Source organism: Monodon monoceros, unplaced genomic scaffold, assembly GCF_005190385.1.
Source record: "Monodon monoceros isolate NGI ecotype Baffin Bay Population unplaced genomic scaffold, NGI_Narwhal_1 Super_Scaffold_1, whole genome shotgun sequence".
Classification (NCBI taxonomy): Eukaryota; Metazoa; Chordata; class Mammalia; order Artiodactyla; family Monodontidae; genus Monodon; species Monodon monoceros.
The window spans coordinates 38,714,642-38,733,396 of NW_021703765.1; the positions used below are offsets into that span (position 1 = coordinate 38,714,642).

Sequence of the window (18,755 nt, forward strand, 5' to 3'; positions counted from 1 at the left end):
ACCAGGAACTGTACTTTGTTGCTTTATGGATATTATTTTCTAGTCTTCGCAACAAATTGGATATATCTTTTCAGGGGGGAATGTGAAGCTCAGAGAGCTTAAGTAACTTGCTGCTCAAGATTATACATTCTTCCATTAAGCAAATGGCATGAAAGAGCAATAGGGTTTTAAAATATTAACATCAGGACAAACCATTAAAGAATGGAAATGATGAGATCTGAATGTCAATTAGGAAGTTGATTTAGGCAGTCATGTTTTAAAAGGAAAGGAGCTTAGGAACACTGAAAAGAGGGAATTTGTGTTCAAAGTGAGGCTGTTAGAGGTTTGAGCAAGATTTCTTAATACAGGTTTATTCTAGAATGACATACATTTTAAGATAATAAACAGTGTCGCTTCTGTGTTTTAAAGTTACTTGATGACTATATTACACAAGAGACAGTGCAGCATAATAATTAAGTGCTCAGGCTCTAAGCCAGACTGCCTGGATTTGAATTTTCACCCCAATTTACTGAACCTCAGGCAGGTTATCTAACCTTCCTGGGCCCTAGTTTCCTCATCCTTAAAAAAGGAAATGATAATATTACCTATAGATTTGTTTAAACATGAAATGAAGTATATGTTCATACAAAACAGTGTTTGGTATAAAGTAGGAACTCAGTTAGCATTAACCAGCAATTGCTTTGTGCCTATGTCCTTACTCACCAATTGTTTGTTTAGAAATTATGTACAGTGTGCCAAGCACTGTGCTTGTTTCCAGGGATGCAAATATAATAGGGAAGAACTTTTGTATACTATTACAAGTTAATCACTAAAAGGATGCTGTCTATAAGCTTAAATTATACATAATGGCCCATTTCTGGGAACCCTTCTTCCCAGGTAATGAGTGTTAAGCTAAGATACCTTTGTTTAGCTCACAGGAAACATCCTGACTAGGCCCACCTGTGAATGACTGCAGGGAGGAAGAAATTAACACATCTGGCTGACCAGAACCAGGAAATGTTTGACTTTACTGCCTCCCCTTTTAGTATAAAAGAAGCTTGAATTCTAACTCAGGCAAGATAGTTCTTTGGGACACGAGTCTACCATCTTCTTTGTCTGCCAGCTTTCCAAATAAAGTCATTATTCCTTGTCCCAATAACTTGTCTTTCAATTTATTGGCCTGTTGTGCAGTGAGCAGTAAGAGCTTGGACTTGGTAACACAAAGATGAGGATAACAGATGATTTCCCTTAACAGATGGATAGCGCTTGATTTTTCCAACATCATATTCTGTGGTTCAGCAGAAGTACTACGACTATATCTTGGTTAAAGCACTTTCTACAACTCTTTGGGCACCAGTGGTTTAAAATATCTATTCATAATGTTGCTCATTAGTTTCAGGACTAATAATTCCACTTCTCCTACCCCCTCCTCCAATATGACATTAAGGTATGTTCGGCCTGAGTTACCTTTTATGATGGGTGTTCCCCTTGACCCACCAGGCAGTATTACAAAGTTAGTGAGATGATTTCAGTAGTCTCTGCCCACTTATGTGTACCAAACGCTCAGAAGCTGAGTGTTTGCATCACTGTCTCAGGAGTTTCTTCCTTGCTAATTCATTCGACTTATGTGTAATGTAGTATGCATTATTAATGGGTGTATTTCTCTTCCCAAGACTATTTTTTCTGAATATGACTTTATAAAGCCTCATTTCCATAAACTAGAGAGAAATGTGAATGATTAGAATTTTCGGTGTTGTACCAAACTAAGGAAGATGTGAGGACACCAGTTATATAGTGCATTTTAAACCATACCATTAAGCTACACATCCCTGTGTCTCCCAATTTTAGGTTATGAAGGGGTCCAAGAAATTATGCTCATGACCTCATTTTCACATTGTCTAAAAGGATTCTCAGTTAGGCATTGCAGGTTTAACACTGACATTGGTTGAACAGATGAAAATTTGTTGGTAGAAGGGACACCATGTCCTTGTGAGTGTACCCACAATACATTAAAATGGACATATGAGCAGTCATCATGACCTCTGAGAAAAGATTGAAAAGGAAAATGTCTACATAAATAAATGAGAAGGAAATGAAAATAGCGAGGCACTCGCGTTTAAAATAACCAAGTGAAGTGCCAAAATGATTAAGTACAAAGCCTCTTTAATATCCAGGAAGCCCTTTAGAGTGAGTGGGGTTGTTGGGCAGCGGTGAATCGTTTACCTGTCGAAAAGGACAGACTTTGGCATCCTCATCACTTTGCTTTCCAATATACTCAGTTTTTATTAAGGCACATGGGAAATGTTTGGACCATAAGGGATCTTCAAATAGCAAACAACCATTACTGAAAGACAGTGATCAGATCCATAATAAAATAAATCTGAAGCCTGAGATTTAAATGTGAATGTAGGAATGAGACTGATGCCCTATGAAGTTCTCATACTGGTCGTACAGAAACTTGTGAAATGCGAATATTAGAAAAGTAAAACTCATATTTGGTGCATATCTGAGAATTTAAAAAATCTTCCCATTAATTTGATACGCAAAATGGGAATATTGACAAAGACTCTGTTAACACTAACAAGTTAATGCTGCAATATTGTAGAGCTTAGAATATGGCTTTAAATATATTAGGTTAGTTTTTTTCAGTGTAAAAATATCCAGCTTTACATTTAACTTAAAATTTTCTTTCCTGAGAATCATTTATTTTCCTTGGGAGAAGCAAGTAATCCCTGTTCACTTTTCTTCCAATAATTTTGGGAGAAATTAATGAAGCACTGATGGGTCGGTTAGGATCTAACCAAGAAAAGAGAAAACAGTCTAAATATTTAAAACAGATGGAATTTAATACAGGAAAATTGTTATACGATGATGGAAGAATTGAGAAGCTAAACTAAGGATAGCAAATCAACCTGGAGGTTAGTACCAGCAGGAAGCCACAGACACCACTACCCACAAGTCTCAAGGGACGGAGGGAAGAGGTGACATTACTGGAGCTCAGAGTTCAAGGTCACTGCGGGAAGCTAGAGGCAACAGGGGGTGGGTCTGGGGGCTGGAAAACCCAGCCTCTAGGGGTCAGCCCCCAAGGAATCAGCAGAATAGGAGCAGGGCAAGGAGCGGATGTGAAGTTAAAAACAGGCCCAGACCAGCACAGTGGAAAGCTGGGAGTTAAGTAAGTTAAGAAAATAAGTTTTCCATGTTCATTTTCTCCTCCGGAGCAATGTTACACTAGGCAAACTGATTTACTGATATTTTTAAAGGGCATTAAGCTTAGCTCCTGGGAATTACATTCAACAAATATCTTGTAAATAAATGAAATCACCATTTTAGTTCCACATATGACCTCAATAAACCAAATTTACACCCCCTTAAGATGATGAGACAATAATCCACCTTCACTCTGAAGTTAACAGAAGGTAGAAAGGAGTCATCACTGTCGTTTTGGATTAGATTTAGACAGTGGTCAATGCTCTGTCAGTTGCATTGTTTTATTCAGAACTGTGAACAGAGGTACATTCTGATGTTCTGGAAATCACCATTCTTTAAAGTAGATAATAAAGCCACACTTTGAAAACAGGACTCAGGAGGAGGTGGAAAAAGCCACACAATTTCCTCAATAAGACCACCACTCAATTCCTCTATTCCTCTCTGATCTGCTGAGAAATGACAGTGGCATACTGCAGACTAATAGTCACCAATTTGTACGCTCATGTCTTTTGTAGCATGGAAGGGTAATTATGTATGGTGATGTAAAAAATATATATCCATCTATGTCACGATCAGGAAAACAAAGCTTAGCGTGTGAGCACACGTGCATGATTAATTGTGCACAGCAGTTTGAAAACCACACCTAACCTAAACCATGCCCTGCCTTAAATTAAGCAATATGAGATCTCCCAGCGGGCAGCCTCTGAAACGTTAGCCTTATCTCACACCCAGACCTGTAATGACTAAACTGTCATTATCACCATTAAATTTTTCTCTCATTTATATCACTGAAACATGGTCTTAGCTCATTTTTGCTTATTACTTTGATATTAAATACTGTTATATATTTAAAAACTTGATGACCTGTAGAATAGAATGAAGCATTACCGCATCTGCTTAATAGAAATCAGCAAGAGATGTCAAGGTCATCTCTGTGTCTTACACCTCATCATTCAAGATGGTTTCTGATAATAAAAATAAATAAACAAAAGGCACAGAAACTAAGTCTTTCACTATGTGGCACCTCATTAAAAGTATAAAATGCTGGTTATATTGAACCCCATTTTCTTTTCATGCAAAGAAGAGAAACACTTTAAGGGGAAATAGTTCAATGTCCATCTTAAATTTCTTGTCTCAGACTCACTCACCTAAAATTCAATGAAGAAACAGCATGAACTTTTCAAAACCATCTATTTTCTTTTCTTTGAAATGGCAGTCAACTCCGGCATTTAAAGACTTTCCAAGCGTTTCATCCAGGGACTGGTAAATCTCACTTATCTGCAATGAGAAATTACACTTTTATTTAACTAAGCAACTCACACTTACATGTTTATTACAGAAACAGAATGGGCAGATCTAGAACATATGGTGTTTTACAAATCCGTTCATCCACTAAGAACGATTTGTAATACTCAACTCAGAACTTTGGTTTTCATTTACTATAAGAAATGTTGAAAAAATAGACATTTGTGCCAGAAGTTGTTTTACAGAGGAGGATGGTGAGGACCAGAGGGGTAAAGTGACTGTCCAAGATTAAGCAGCTGGTTAGTAACAGCGTAGCCTTGAACCTTGGGCTGCTAACACTGCCTCTTGTTTTTGGTTGATTAAAAACCCAGAAATGGGAAAACCTGGAATCTTCTGTTTTCCAAGTTGGTAATTTTCTGGAATATTGTGTCACCATAATTTCTCCTAAAGCCAAGGAAACTACAGTTGAAGGCAGAATCCTCAGACTGGCATCGCCCCCGATGGTAGATGCAGGTGTAGGCTACCGCAGAGGCACCCTGACATGATTGAATGATCCGCACGCTTTATGACGTTGTAGAGCAGTGACGTAGATAGTAAATAGTTCAGAATATGGTCGGTTGGTGTTTCTTAACAAGGTGGAATGATTTTTATAATCTTTTGCCTTCTGAGAAAACTCACAGATGAGAATAGAAGGAGAGGCTCCAGGTCGCACGTGGCAATTTGCCCAAGAGTCCTGCTGCATGAAAGTGACCAGATGCTTTACCCACCATCTCTCATCAGCTAGTCCTTCCCACCTTTCTTTCTTCCCCTTCCCTTCCCCCCTTTCTTCTTTTCACCAACACACAGGCTGGATGTTACTATCCCACGTGCTAGGTGGCTTGAAGCAGCAGAAATGTGAAGTCAGGAAATCCCATGTTCAGAAGAAGGAAGAGAATGGGGGGAAGGGGGATCACAGCAAACAAAGCGGAGAAGATGTCTGATGGCAGTAAAGCCAGAAAAGGAAGGGACAGAGGAGCCTAGCTCTGTACTCTGGCTGGTGGGAGATGGCCTCTGTCTCCAGACCCACCCTTCGCTTTCCTCTCCCAACTGTCTTCTTTGGCCCAGATTATCTAAAACAAGGGCATAATTATTTTTAACTTTCATGGCTTCAGGCCTCCTAGGCTTTTGGGTTCATAGAGAAAATTCTATACAATAACTCCCCCCTGCCTCTAATCCAAGTTCTCAGATATATTCATGATTGCATTATATTTATTTAACAGAATATAGAGATTTTCACGACACAATTAACACCTGTTCTCTCACATTAGAACCCAATAGTCTTTCACTGTACTTAGATTCTAGGGACATGCGTACAACTGGCATTCTTTGAATTAAATGTATTATTACAACAGTAGCACTTTCAGATATGTTTTGGTTTCTTAACGTACATGCTACTAATTTTTTTAAAAATTGGGGTTTGGGTAAATTAGACCTATGCATCTGGGAATATGTTAAAAATATTATCCCTCCCTCATGAATGCAGCTCTCCAAGTCAGAGCAACAGGAAATAAATGGAAATCTTACACCATCTTATATAATTTTATATGACTATATATATGTATATGATAAATCTTACACATACAGATAAACTTACATCCAGCTATATCTGGCAATGTAGAGTCACTCAAGAAATCCCTTAAGCCTGGGCACCTCTTAGGATCAAGCTGCTGCTTATATTCTTCTACCTGGCAATTTTGGGAAGCACGTTTTGCATTTTTGGTTTTTGCCCAGGTCCCTGGATCATCCCAGATTGCAATCGACTAGGAGGGCGATGAGCTCAGATAGAGATGCTATGTGAAAGGACCCACAGGGAGGTTCAAGTTTCACGCCTTAACTGGGATCTGTGACTGCAGTGAAAGTTGCCATTTGGATGATATCTTGATTATGAGCCAGCTTTCATTTCTGCTATTCCTTCTCGACCAGGAAGTGGCCCCCATCTCAGCCTGTATCTCATAGGCAGTGATCGAAACCAGCTGTCTGGTATGCAGCTCCATCCCTACCCCTCTTGGCTTCTGTCCCTTGAGACCACTTCAGAGGATGCAGACTGATTATCCATAATTCTTTCTAGTCTTTTGAGTCTGAGGGTGGCCACCTCCCAAACTGTCACTGAATTAAAGGCATCCATCCTCCCCTCTATTCTCCCAGAAGCCCGGTAGACACTTGCAAAGCAAAATTCTCATGTGAACATTGATTAGGAAGAGAAAATGATACTTTTCTCTCTTTAACTTATTTAATTCTACATCAGCTATCAAATTCTAGTTTGACTGTGTGACTTGAAGTTAAAATTTAGTGTCATGGGATAAAATAAAACTCTGTCTCCTTTCATCTGGCTCCCTGAAGAGCTTTTGGTCAGTGTCCGGATTGGAGTTAGGAGTCAATACCTTACCACTGAGTACCACAAGAGAAAGAAGTATTTGGTTCATCTGGGGCGCCATATTTTAGTCCTATAGTTTGGATGGAAGTTGCTGGGGTCGGATTTTTTCTTATTAAGATAATCTCCTCAATGTAGAGCACACAGAAACAGGATGGACCACCAAAACAAGATAGTAATCTTTACACTCATGGGATCACTTTAAATAAAGGCTTGATAATCATTGGTGGTAGTGGGACTTGATCAAGCACATATACTCCCAAACGAGGTTATGTGGGAGGAAACCAAATATTAGACTGGAGTGAATATTCACATTTTTATTCACATTCATGTCCTTACTGATCTTCCCACCTAAAACAGTACTCCTCCCTCATTCTCTATTGCTTACCTTCATGTGTGTTCAGCCACATAGCACTTCTACTACTTATTATTTATTCATTGTTTGTCACTTCACGCTAGGATATAAGCTCCACGAAGGCAGGAACTTTGTTCACTACTGTACCCCAGAGGCTTGGAACAATGCCTAACAAATAGGCAGTAATATTTATTGCATGAATGAATGAATATACCTCGTGGTCCTCTTTTCTTATAAACATTTGATCCAGTTTCCTCTTTCTACCCCTATGAGTTTGCACCATACTGAAAATAATTTCCTCGCAATGGGAAAAATTCAAAGGCCTTTATTCACTCTGAAAAAATGTAGAACCCAAGTGAGCATTATATCTACTTTCCTTGTTAGGTAGAACTAGGATTGCCTAACTGTGAAAAGGAGGATTGAAGATGAGGTTGTCTAGTATCTCTTCTGTAGCCTTTTCTTCTCTTTTAGTTATGCTTGGGAGACTACAGTGTTATGAGTCCAGCTTTCTAGACTTCAGAGGTTAGGATGGAGACCACTTTCAGATCACTGCAGTCATAGGGGGCAGGTTCAGTGTTTCGAGGACCAGTTACAGATATGAAGACCAGAGATCTGCAAAGGGCGCCCCAGAAAAATGCCAAGATGGAGCGTTGCATTGCGCTCAGAAGCAATCATGTGGGGCTTTTCTGGTATTTTACACTGTCAGTTGGCTTAAGTTGTAGCAGTTATTAATGGATTTGGCTAAGGATGGTCAAAGTCACTTGGGAAACAATAACTACTCGTGCAGATAATTTCCCAACAGCTTAAATAGGTCCTGATTTTTACGAGTGACTCTGCTGCCATAGTCACAAATGGCATGCTAGGAACTAGCATCTATAGGATGGATAAACAACAAGGTCCTACTGTACAGCACAGGGAACTATACTCAATATCCTGGGACAAACCATCATGGAAAAGAATATGAAAAAGAATATATATGTGTAACTGAATCACTTTGCTATATAGGAGAAATTAATGCAACATTGTAAATCAACTATACTTCAATAAAATTAAAAAACCAAAACCCAGTGGCACGCTAGGGTGTCATGCCAGTGCTGAGGCCGAGCTCAGGACTCTGGCTACCCCTGTTCACACACACAGCATCAGTCAGATCCCTAACTACCTAACAACAATGAGGCTGGAGGAAGAGGAAAAACTTAGATCTGAAAGGTCCTTGAAGCACCTTGTGATGTTATAGAAAGGAGGCTGAATAGGATCAGAAGCCCGGGTTTTATTTTTGTCTCTCCCACTAACTAGCTGGGCAAATCATTTATACTTAACTGGGTTGCCGTTTTCACATTAGTAAAATGAGGGTATTGGTTGAGGCCAGTGCTTTTCAACCAGGGATGATTTCGTCCCCACCTCCCAGGGACAGTTGGCAATGTATAGAGACATTTCTGATGGTGGAGGGAGGGTAAGTGAGACTGACATCTAGTAGGTAGAGGCCAGGGATGCTGCTGGACATCCTACAGGCACAGGACAGCTCCCGTCAGAAAATAATTATCAGTCCTAAGTGACAGCAGTGCCGAGGCTAAGAAACACTGGTTAGATGGTTTGAGTCCCCTCAGTCCTAATAGTATCCTCTAATTTTACCACTGGTCTCCTCCAGACCTCTGACGCCACACAAGTTAGGCCTAATTCCTCTCTGGAAGCTCCTCCAACTCTATCTACTGCATCAAACTCCTCCCGCATCACCCACCTCTACTCTTAGCCCCTCCGTACCCGGACCTTGGTGTCTGCACACCACGCTTTGTGTTCCTTCTCCGTAGCACATGTTACTACGTACAATTGCTATAAATTTTCTTCTCTGTATAAGAATATATGCAACTTGGCAGGGACTGTCTTGTTTATTTCTTCATCATCTTTAGCACATCATCTTTAATGGTGAATAATTCTCCTCACTAAATGTTTGTTCAATTGATGGTGGAACAATTAGCAAACATTCTGAAGGTCAGTGTTTTCTCACTCTTTCCTACACAGAGTTGTGGTATAAACTTATTAGATCATGTCACCAGATGATTAGTTACTGGCCTAAGAACATTAAAGTGGCTCAGGAAGCTACAGTAAAGTGGATTTGGGATCATGGCCTTTGGACTAAAATCAGAATCACTCCAGATACAAGGTTATTAGGTCAGAATCAGGGAGGAGACTGTGGAGATGGGCCTTTCTGGATGCTTTAAAGCTGGAGACAGAATTAGTGCACAGGGATGGATACTGGGGCACCCTCTTTGTTCCAAAGATTTGTTCTTGTTGACACAGAGTTCAGCCTGAGAACCAGGAAGGTCTTGGATGTCTGCACATATTTCCTATTAAGCGCATAGATTGTTGCTTCAGGCTCCGAGGATAAAGAGGCTGTAGCAGTGGGACAGCCTAGCTGCTCCAATCTAGTGTGATCCGCCCAATCACAGAAGGGCAGAGTCACTAGAATCCCAGCAGAAATTCTGGGCGCCAAGGGAATTACTGTTGAGACTGGCTGCATCTGCTTCTTGCTGTGCAGACACCTCATTTCTGTGAAGTTTTGAAGTCTTTGGCCAAATAATCGGGGAAATGAATCTAATCTCAGAGGGAGTCGTGCATCTGTAATCCCTGTCCATCAGATTATATATAGCCCAATGATGGCAGAAACATGGGCTGTACTTCACAATTCTAAAAATCTAGATACCTACACAGGGAAAGTAGAGTCACTGCCTGCCTCACCTCTCAGTCACCCACTTTACTACCCCCTAGGACATATAACAAGACCACATGAGGATATTTGAGCAAGTGGAAGATAGTAGCAGAGTGTCCCGTTTTCCTCTTGATATTTCACCAACAGACAGGGATAAAAAAATTATACTTCATCACTCAGGTTAAAGTAAGATAAAGTGGAGAGAACAACACTATTTGGATGAAATAGCTGTCAGAGGAATGGACATACACATTCTGCAGTGAATGTGGAATTTTTTCCCAGCATAAAGCCAGAGGCCTGCTGACATTCAGGAACCCGTAAGAAAAAAAATATATGCTTGTCAACATCAGTTCAGGCGGGTATTCAGTCAACTGTTTTAAAGTTGCTGAGAAGGAAGAAGGTGGTTTATAAAGGATTTCTCAGCTCTGTTCCTTGCACAGCATGTTTATCAGAGGCAATGCCTTTGTGTTTCTATCTGCTGCATCTCACTGTAGGCTAAGGCAGTTGCTCACCCAGATGATATTTGCATTTTAAAAGAACATCCTCCCCATATGTTTAATGATTTGCACTGAACCTGGGCAGTGTCCCTCACAGAGGAGCTCAATCATGGAGAGCTCACTTGAGTGTCCATCATTTTTTCTTTTTTAAAATAATAAATGTAGGGCTTCCCTGGTGGCGCAGTGGTTGAGAATCTGCCTGCCAATGCAGGGGACACGGGTTCGAGCCCTGGTCTGGGAAGATCCCACATGCCGCGGAGCAACTAGGCCCGTGTGCCACAACTACCGAGCCTGCGCGTCTGGAGCCTGTGCTCCGTAACAAGAGAGGCCGCGATAGTGAGAGGCCCGCACACTGCGATGAAGAGTGGCCCCTGCTTGCTGCGACTAGAGAAAGCCCTCGCACAGAAACGAAGACCCAACACAGCCAAAAATAAATAAATAAATAATATAATAATAATAAATGTAGAAGTAATTAGCTATACACCACTATTTATGAAGAAGCAGGTTTAATAAAAAATGAATCAGAGATGGCTGGAAACTTACAGAGTATTTTAAAAAAATAAAGTAACTACTTTTAAGAAGTGTGGAAAATATAATAAATTATAAAGAAAACTAATGTCATCCACGTTCCACTACCCAGAGGCAATCCCTATGAAGGTATCCTACATTTACTATATTATCTAAACATTATATCTCATTATCTATACATATATATGCATACACACATAATTTTTAATGAAATTGAGGGACTATAAACTATATATAATTTTATTTCAAGTTTTAATTTTGTTTTTTATATCCTTTTTATTATTAGTGATCCACACATATTCAGCATGAATACTTCCTCTTTTCTGGCTATGAAATTATTTTATCAAACTTGCTAATTAAAGGATATGACATATGAAGTTATGGGGCACTCATGTGCTTTATATACACTCACACCCACACAGAACGCATTTCTGTTATATTTCAGAAGAAGGCTGTAGATCATTTTATTTTATAGTAGTGCTTATTTTGTTATAGAAACCTCTACTGTACAAAACCCATGTATCCCAAAATATTAGAAACACAGGAGCCTTTTTTTTTTTCAGAATATGCTTTTAGAGAGAGTGATTACCTCATTTTGTAGCTTAAAAAAATACAACTGTGAGACCAGTGAGTGTCTCATTAACTTACACAATCACTAAACTGAATTGTCTCAAAAGTTTTCTTAAATGAAAATCTCCTTTTATGAACAATATGCACCTACACTGAGTACATACAAAAACTATCCCCTAGCGGTGACCTCATTAAAACTTTAAGCTCTGCATGTTGAACTTAATTCCAAGAAAGGCGGAAAGATGAACAGATTTTTTGCTGACCAGGAGAAAAAAGATTTACCCAAGCTCAGCCTTTTGTCTCTTGCATCTCAGTACGCCTGCCAAATTGATCAAAAAGAGAATTAAATTGAACTTTGAGTGTTAAATCAGAATGTGTCAAAGATTTATCCAATGAATTTTTTAAAAGACAAAATTTTAATTAGCCGCAGGCAGGTATATCATAGATTCTACTGAAATTTCCCTGGTGATATGTGACCATCAATATCTGTTTCAAATTTATGTTCATTCATTTGCTAAAGTCCTGCCCACTTCTTAGAGATTAATCATGCCTTGTGATTTGATATGTTCTGTTTGATTTTACCGTGATGTAAAGATCAAAACAAATAGAAAAGAAGAAAGGAAGGAAGGAGAGAAGAAAGGAAGGAAAGAGGGAGTGAAGGAGGAAGGAGGGAAAGAAGTCATGAAACTGGATATGGGGTCAGGGAGCCACATTAAAGAAAGATTTTCTGGACCTTTACCAGTTACATTCTTAACATTAACGAAGTGATGGATAAATACGGGAGTAAAGGTTTCCATGCAGAGAACCATACCTCCTCCAAATATCTTGAATTAACTTTTTGTACTAAGCAGATAGAATTCCACATTTTTAAACATTACTCTTCTCTAATATATTACATAAAACCTAACCAGAAAGCTCACTCTCATTTAAAAACATGTCTGCATAATAGCAATTATTTGGACACAATTTCAGTGACAAACGTTGTTTTTTTGTTTGTAATACATCTCATGTATCTTGTTTCCCCAGAAAAAATATTTATGTGCAAAATATGGAGAGTGTTTTCTTAGACAAAGAAGTGCTTCTTCTGGAAATCATAAAGAGACAGAAGGATCTGATTTTGGGAGCCAATTCGAGCCTTGCCCTTCAGTGGTGCACTATGACCTTGACTGATGGCCTGGAATATGCCTGATGCCCTAGTAGCCCCTGAGGACACCTGAGAGCCTGACTTATTTTCATCTGACTCAGAGAAGATGAGTGTCTTTTAACAAAATGGAGATAAAAGGTATACATTTAATTTGGTGTCAGTAATTTCCATGCCATTTTGGAGTTAAAAAAAAATATTATGCCCTACATCATAGGTACGCAAACCTTTTGTTCTGAAGGCCCCATAGAGCTTGTGATTATGTGTGTTATATCTATCAATATTTAACTTATTAGAAATTGACTTAGAAATTAAAAAAAATTTACTTATAAATGTATTTACATAACAATGTAAATACCTTTTAAATGTAACATAAATGGTACCTTTTTAAAAATAAAATAGTAATGTTTTCCAAAACAAAAAATGTAGTGAGAAGTAGGGTGTGCTTTTACATTTTTGGAAAACTCTTTAATTTCTGGCTTCATAGAAAGAAGATAGCTGGGTTTTCATTTCTGCTCCTGCACTTAACCTATTGCAATATGTTGTTTTGGTTGAAGAATATGAAGAAACTCCAAACTTACACAGATATGCAGTTCAGAAAGGTAGAGTATTTCATAGCCTTTCAGATGATTGTGGATATTTTCCTTTGATTCGCCTCTGAAACTCAACAAGTGTTGTTTCTTAAAGGTGAGTTGCCATGTGGAATCTAAAACCACATCAATGAACTTGGCATAGTCCATTACACAAAAATTCATGATCTGTCTCATATTTGTATTGATTTTTTAACTTATGCATGATTTTCCAACATCATGAGTTGGCCATTTGAGAAGTATTGGTTCACTGAGTTACGTAGATCTTCCAAATGTTGACCCATTTCACTCTCAATAACAAAGAGTCGTATTCGTTAACGTCACCATCAATCTCATCAGAAAAGTCTTTTAGGTATTGGGAAGCTGTCAGGCTCACAGTGGCAGATGTAAGCTTTCCAAAATTCTAATTTTTACTTCCAACTTTGAATTTTGTCATTGTCAGAGAATACTGTTGGTTTTCTCTGCTGTGACAGGCTCCCTTCATTCATTTTCAAGGAAATCGTCGCCAAATACCACATCTGAGTAACCATAGTGTGCCTGCCAGTTGTTCTTTCAAGAAAACAGGTTGTTCTGTGAAAGATGTGGCTAGTTCACTTTGCACAGCAAACAATCTTACTCTCAGACACCCATCGTCCCTCAATATATTTCAAGAGCACTTTATGCTTTCCATTGCCTCACACAGGATATTAAAAAGATGTGCATCAGAGTTTCAAGATGGATTAAGATTTTTGTTGTTGTTATCGTTGCCTGCTTTGTTTTTTACTGTTTTTGCACGACAGTGAAGAAGATAATTACTAACCAGTACAGTCTGGTGCCACTGCCTTGATTTGTAATACAATTACACCAATTTTATCCACCATTACTTTTTCATCATCAGTGCAAATGTTCGCACAATCAAAATGGCAAATAATATGTTAGGGTTATTATTAAAATAGCTTTGGCCTCAAGGGCCCCATGAAAGTGTCTTTGGGACTTCACTTTGAGAACCATTGGCCTAAAAGGAAGGGAATACAAGAAGGTGGTTGAGTGAAGGCTCTGAGGTTGGACGGAGTGGTGGTAAATCTCACCCCACTTTTGATTTAATGTTTATGTAATAGTGATTGAGTTACCTACCCACTCCAAGCCCCATTTTCCACACCTTTAAAATAGGAATAATAACAGATCTTACCGCCCAGAACTGTTCCAAGGATTAAAGGAGATCCCTTAGCATAGTGCATGACCCACAGTAAACTCAAGAAGTATTAACTATGATTATAACATTTATATTATCGCTTCTTTTTGAGATCAAGAAACAATGATGTGAGTAAATCAGAATATCAACTGTGTTTGCTGGAATCTGTTTATGCTACACCAATCTAAATTTAGTTCTACATTTCCTCTGTGAGTACAAGCTACATGCATATATATATATTTTCCAACTAAGTTGAGTACAGAGATTGATAGTTTGCCCTTTGTAGGCTGATTTTGCAAATCCTTATGTAGACAATCACGAGAGAGATTTCTTGCTAGTTAGAGTTGGTGATGACAAATGAGAGATGGGATTTTGACGGGGACCCATGATCTCTCAATCCCTGATGTGCCACCTGCCACAGTCATGTGAGGGAAGCGGATATTACCAGTGGGTTACACTGATCAAAAAGCCAGATTACAAGGAGTCACAGGGGCGCCATTTGCCTAAGGCCTAGAACAAACGCTTGAGAAATGTCTTTCCCACAACATTTACTCTTGCCCAAATCTCAGTCCTCCAGATTTTACCACTTTGTGGAGAAAACTGAATTCAAGGAAATGGTCTCTAAGGAAAAAAGTGGGAATGAGGGTATCTGCCTCAGTAAAGGGTGAGGCGCGTATGCACACACACGTGCATACATGTATGTTGCATTCTCACCAACAGGAATTTGGCAGAGATTCTGAGTGTTGGAAAACTCTAAGCTCATAGGCCCATCTAAATGATGTAAATGGGGGAAATAGGTGGGTATACGTCAAGGAGACCCAGGCACATTCTGCATGCATATTTTATCCCTAAGAATGTTTTTTACTTCTTCAAAGACGTATGCTCTCTCTTATTTTCCTTGTAATTATAAGAGGTTCACTTGGTCTATTTTTCTTATTACTTTTGATATTGACCTGAGTAGAACAGAAAACATCCAAAACCAAACAGCTCTTCACAACAAGAAATCAACCATGCAAGCTTGATTATAAGTGGCACATGCCATTTGGTCTCAATGTTGGAAAAATAATAGAGCGAGTTAGAGATGGAATTGAAATGAAGAGTGTGTGCCCTGGTGAAAGACAGCAGCTCCTCTGGTTGTCCCAAGTACAAGCATGGACCCAGTATGGCCATATATTCCTATTTTCATGGTCAGGGTGGAAATCCATACTTTTACAAGAAATCTTCAAATTTACAAATGGATAGATCAAACAAAACATGTTGGCAGGGTTTGCAGGCTACCATATTTTGCATTTCTCTAAAGATATAATTTCATTTCCCCTCCATTTCATGGATCAATGTACTGTGCCCTTGACTCATCTCTGTCACCACTCATTGGGTTTACAAGGGTGGGAAGGGAGGATAGAGGGGAGCCTTGATCGCCCTCTAGTGGCTACAAAGTGCCAAAACAATTAGCTGAACACTCCATTCTGTTTATTTACTGGAAACTCACTAAAATCAGTAAAGCAGACTTTGGCTACTCTGTGTGAGATGTGAACCACATGGTAATTTTACTGTTAGTTCAGATTAGATTCTGGGATAATAGGCAACAGAAAGAAGGAACTGGGAAATCAGTTCGAGGAGAGACTTAAGACTTAAGAGTGCACAAGAGTTGCAGACCTAGCCACCAGGGAAAGAATCAAAAGTTTTGCTCCAACAGAAGGCAGGCTGGCTGAAAGGTAAATATTGTGTTTTACATGTAGAGATGAGTACAGTGTGAAGGATCATCTTATCCACTGGCTAGAGTTGTATCTAGTAGTTACTGGCTAATTTGATCCCCGTTTTAAGAATTTGATAGTAGCTTAGCATTTATTAATTAATGGAGAACATATTATATCCTCTTGTTTAGAAGCTGAACTTGAGGAAAAAACTTTTAGGGTGGGAAATGAGATAAATTAGTTAATTTTGAAAAAATTAAAGAGAGTTTCAAATAGCTCAGTAATATAGAGCTAATAAAGGTTCTTGAGAAATTTGAAAAATAGATCCTGTGACAGCCCTGTTTCACTTGGATGCCCATGTTATCTTAAAACACTGTCCCCAAGTATTATATGCCTCTAGCTCAAATGTCTACTTTCAAGGATGGTTCCCTCTGTGTATTCATTTCCTTGGTGGTTTGCCCTGCTTGACACACTCAGATAATTTAATGAACTGAGATACAATTGTTTTTAGAAGCTCAATACTTCATTATACTTTTGTTTTAAAAACAGTTTTTGAGTTGAGAGTATGTCAGAAAAGCCACCCAAAAGAATGTGAATGCTGTTACAAGGTCAGCCTTTCAGAAGCTGGAGGCAGCTGTCATTGGCATGCTGTCAAACAAGCACCATGGGCAGCGCGGCACCATGGGCCATGAGTCAGCAGCTCTGACAACACCAAATATGGTAACCCATTAATGTGCAAGATAACAGGTACCCATGCTGCATCAGAAAGCCCTAGAGAGAGGAAATATTTCTTTTTTCATGTTTATTTAGAAGGAAATCCGGATAGGTCATTAAAGCTCGGATGTGAGTTCCTGTGTGTGTTCATGTGTGTGTGTCTGTATTGGAACCTGGATTATGATATTATCCATATGGATTTCTTCTGTGAAGAAAAACATACTCAGGTTGAGAGCTGAAATGTCAGAAGCTAGGCATTTCAAAGGGGATACTGTTGAGCTAAGAAGGAGTCATGTTTTAGATCCGGGCTGTCCGATCCAATAGCCACCATCTACTTGTGGCTACTGAGCAGTTCACATGTGCCTCATTCAAATTAAGATGCGTTGGAAGTATAATATACACACTGGATTCCAAAGATACAGAACAAAAAATAATGAATCATATCTTTTTGATAAGTTTTTATATTGCTTACATGTTGAAATGATAATATTTTTGATATATTGGGTTGCGTGAAATATATTTATATTAATTTCACCTGTTTCTATTTTTAAATGTGGCTACTAGACAATTTAAAATTACATATGTGACTCGCATTATATTTCAATTGGACAATGCTGCTTTAGAAGTTATTTGATTTCATCTCCTTCCAGTCTCTCTCTCTCTCTCTCTCTCTCTCTCTCTCTCTCTCACACACACACACACACACACACACACACACACACACACGGGATAGGAAGGGGGCCATGGTAGTGGGTCACTGAAAAATTACAGGCTTCAAAGTTCCATTCAAGGTGCTGACTTGGAGATCTACACCAAAGAATGGGTACAACGTAAGCCAAAGCCCTGGAAGACATCCTACCTTAAATGTCCAGTTGGCCTCAACTTTAGGTCCAGGGGTGAAGGGGCATTTGTCATAGTTCATTTAATTCTGGCCACCTTACTAAGAATGAAAGGGACCGCCAAAGATGCTGAAAATGTTTTCCTCTCATCGCTCTTAGAGAAGAACAAAATGAGCTCTGTAGAAATGAATTGGTGTAGCTTCCTGAACTTTTCAATCTGTTTTAGATATAGATGCTCTCAAGAATGATTTGGCTGTGGTGGTACCAACTGGATCATAACACATTGGGCTAAACTTAAGAAGGATTTTGATAAAAGCAAAATCCAGACACTGATTTGGCTTTTTAAAATCAACCAGTGAAAAGTCATACTTTCCAGATTTGCCTGAATGTGTGTTTTGTGTTTTGAGTGTGATTTCTCAGTGCTATTAAATTATCCCCCTAAATTCTGGCTGGTGTTGACAGGTTCCTAGCAGCCTTTCTCTTGTACCTTGCTGCTCCATCCTTTTTAGTTTTAGTCCATGAATCAGATATGTCACCCAGCTTCTTTTCTTCTTCATCTTAGCCATCATCTACTTTGAGGACTGTGGAGGCCTGGAGTTGAACAGATGCCAATTTGGGGCTCCAAAGCCATTCACCTCTTACCCTTAAATTTCTCTTTCATCCATTTTAACTTTAACTATTGACTTTACTTTTTATGAGTACAGCTGGAAAACAAAGAGCTGAACAGAGGGCTCACTGATGGTGACTGGGCCAGTCTGAACGATTGTCCAGTGGAATATTCTAGCAATAAAACGGTAGTGATGTTCTTGGCTCCTGAACTAGTTGGAAGAAAGAGTGAAGTTCCTCAAATGTTTCTTCATTTAAAGCTATGCAAGGGGGACTTCTATTGGAGAATGGCTCATTATACACCCATAAAATCTCTTTCTAGTATTCTTCTTTCCTTAAATTGATATATACAAAATTTAGTGAATTCATGTAAAGTTACAGAAATGTTTTAAAGAAAATTAACAGGTTCGTATTTTAATAATTTTTCAGATATTTTTCATATGCATGCTTTCTTATTTAAAAAATTTGAATGTTACATTAAGTGGTACAATATGAACCTTTT

The 18,755-nt window shown here is 38.9% G+C and overlaps 1 protein-coding gene across 9 annotated transcripts in view; it reads right to left on the minus strand.

Moving 5' to 3' along the window:
* DTNA (dystrobrevin alpha) overlaps nt 1–18,755 on the minus strand; it is a 391,329-nt gene that overhangs the window by 204,043 nt on the left and 168,531 nt on the right. For all 9 annotated transcript variants that reach the window (XM_029231332.1, XM_029231333.1, XM_029231331.1 and 6 more), the window contains exon 2: nt 4,335–4,464. The gene's annotated coding sequence lies outside the window, so the exon portion shown is untranslated. The remainder of the gene's footprint in view (nt 1–4,334; nt 4,465–18,755) is intronic.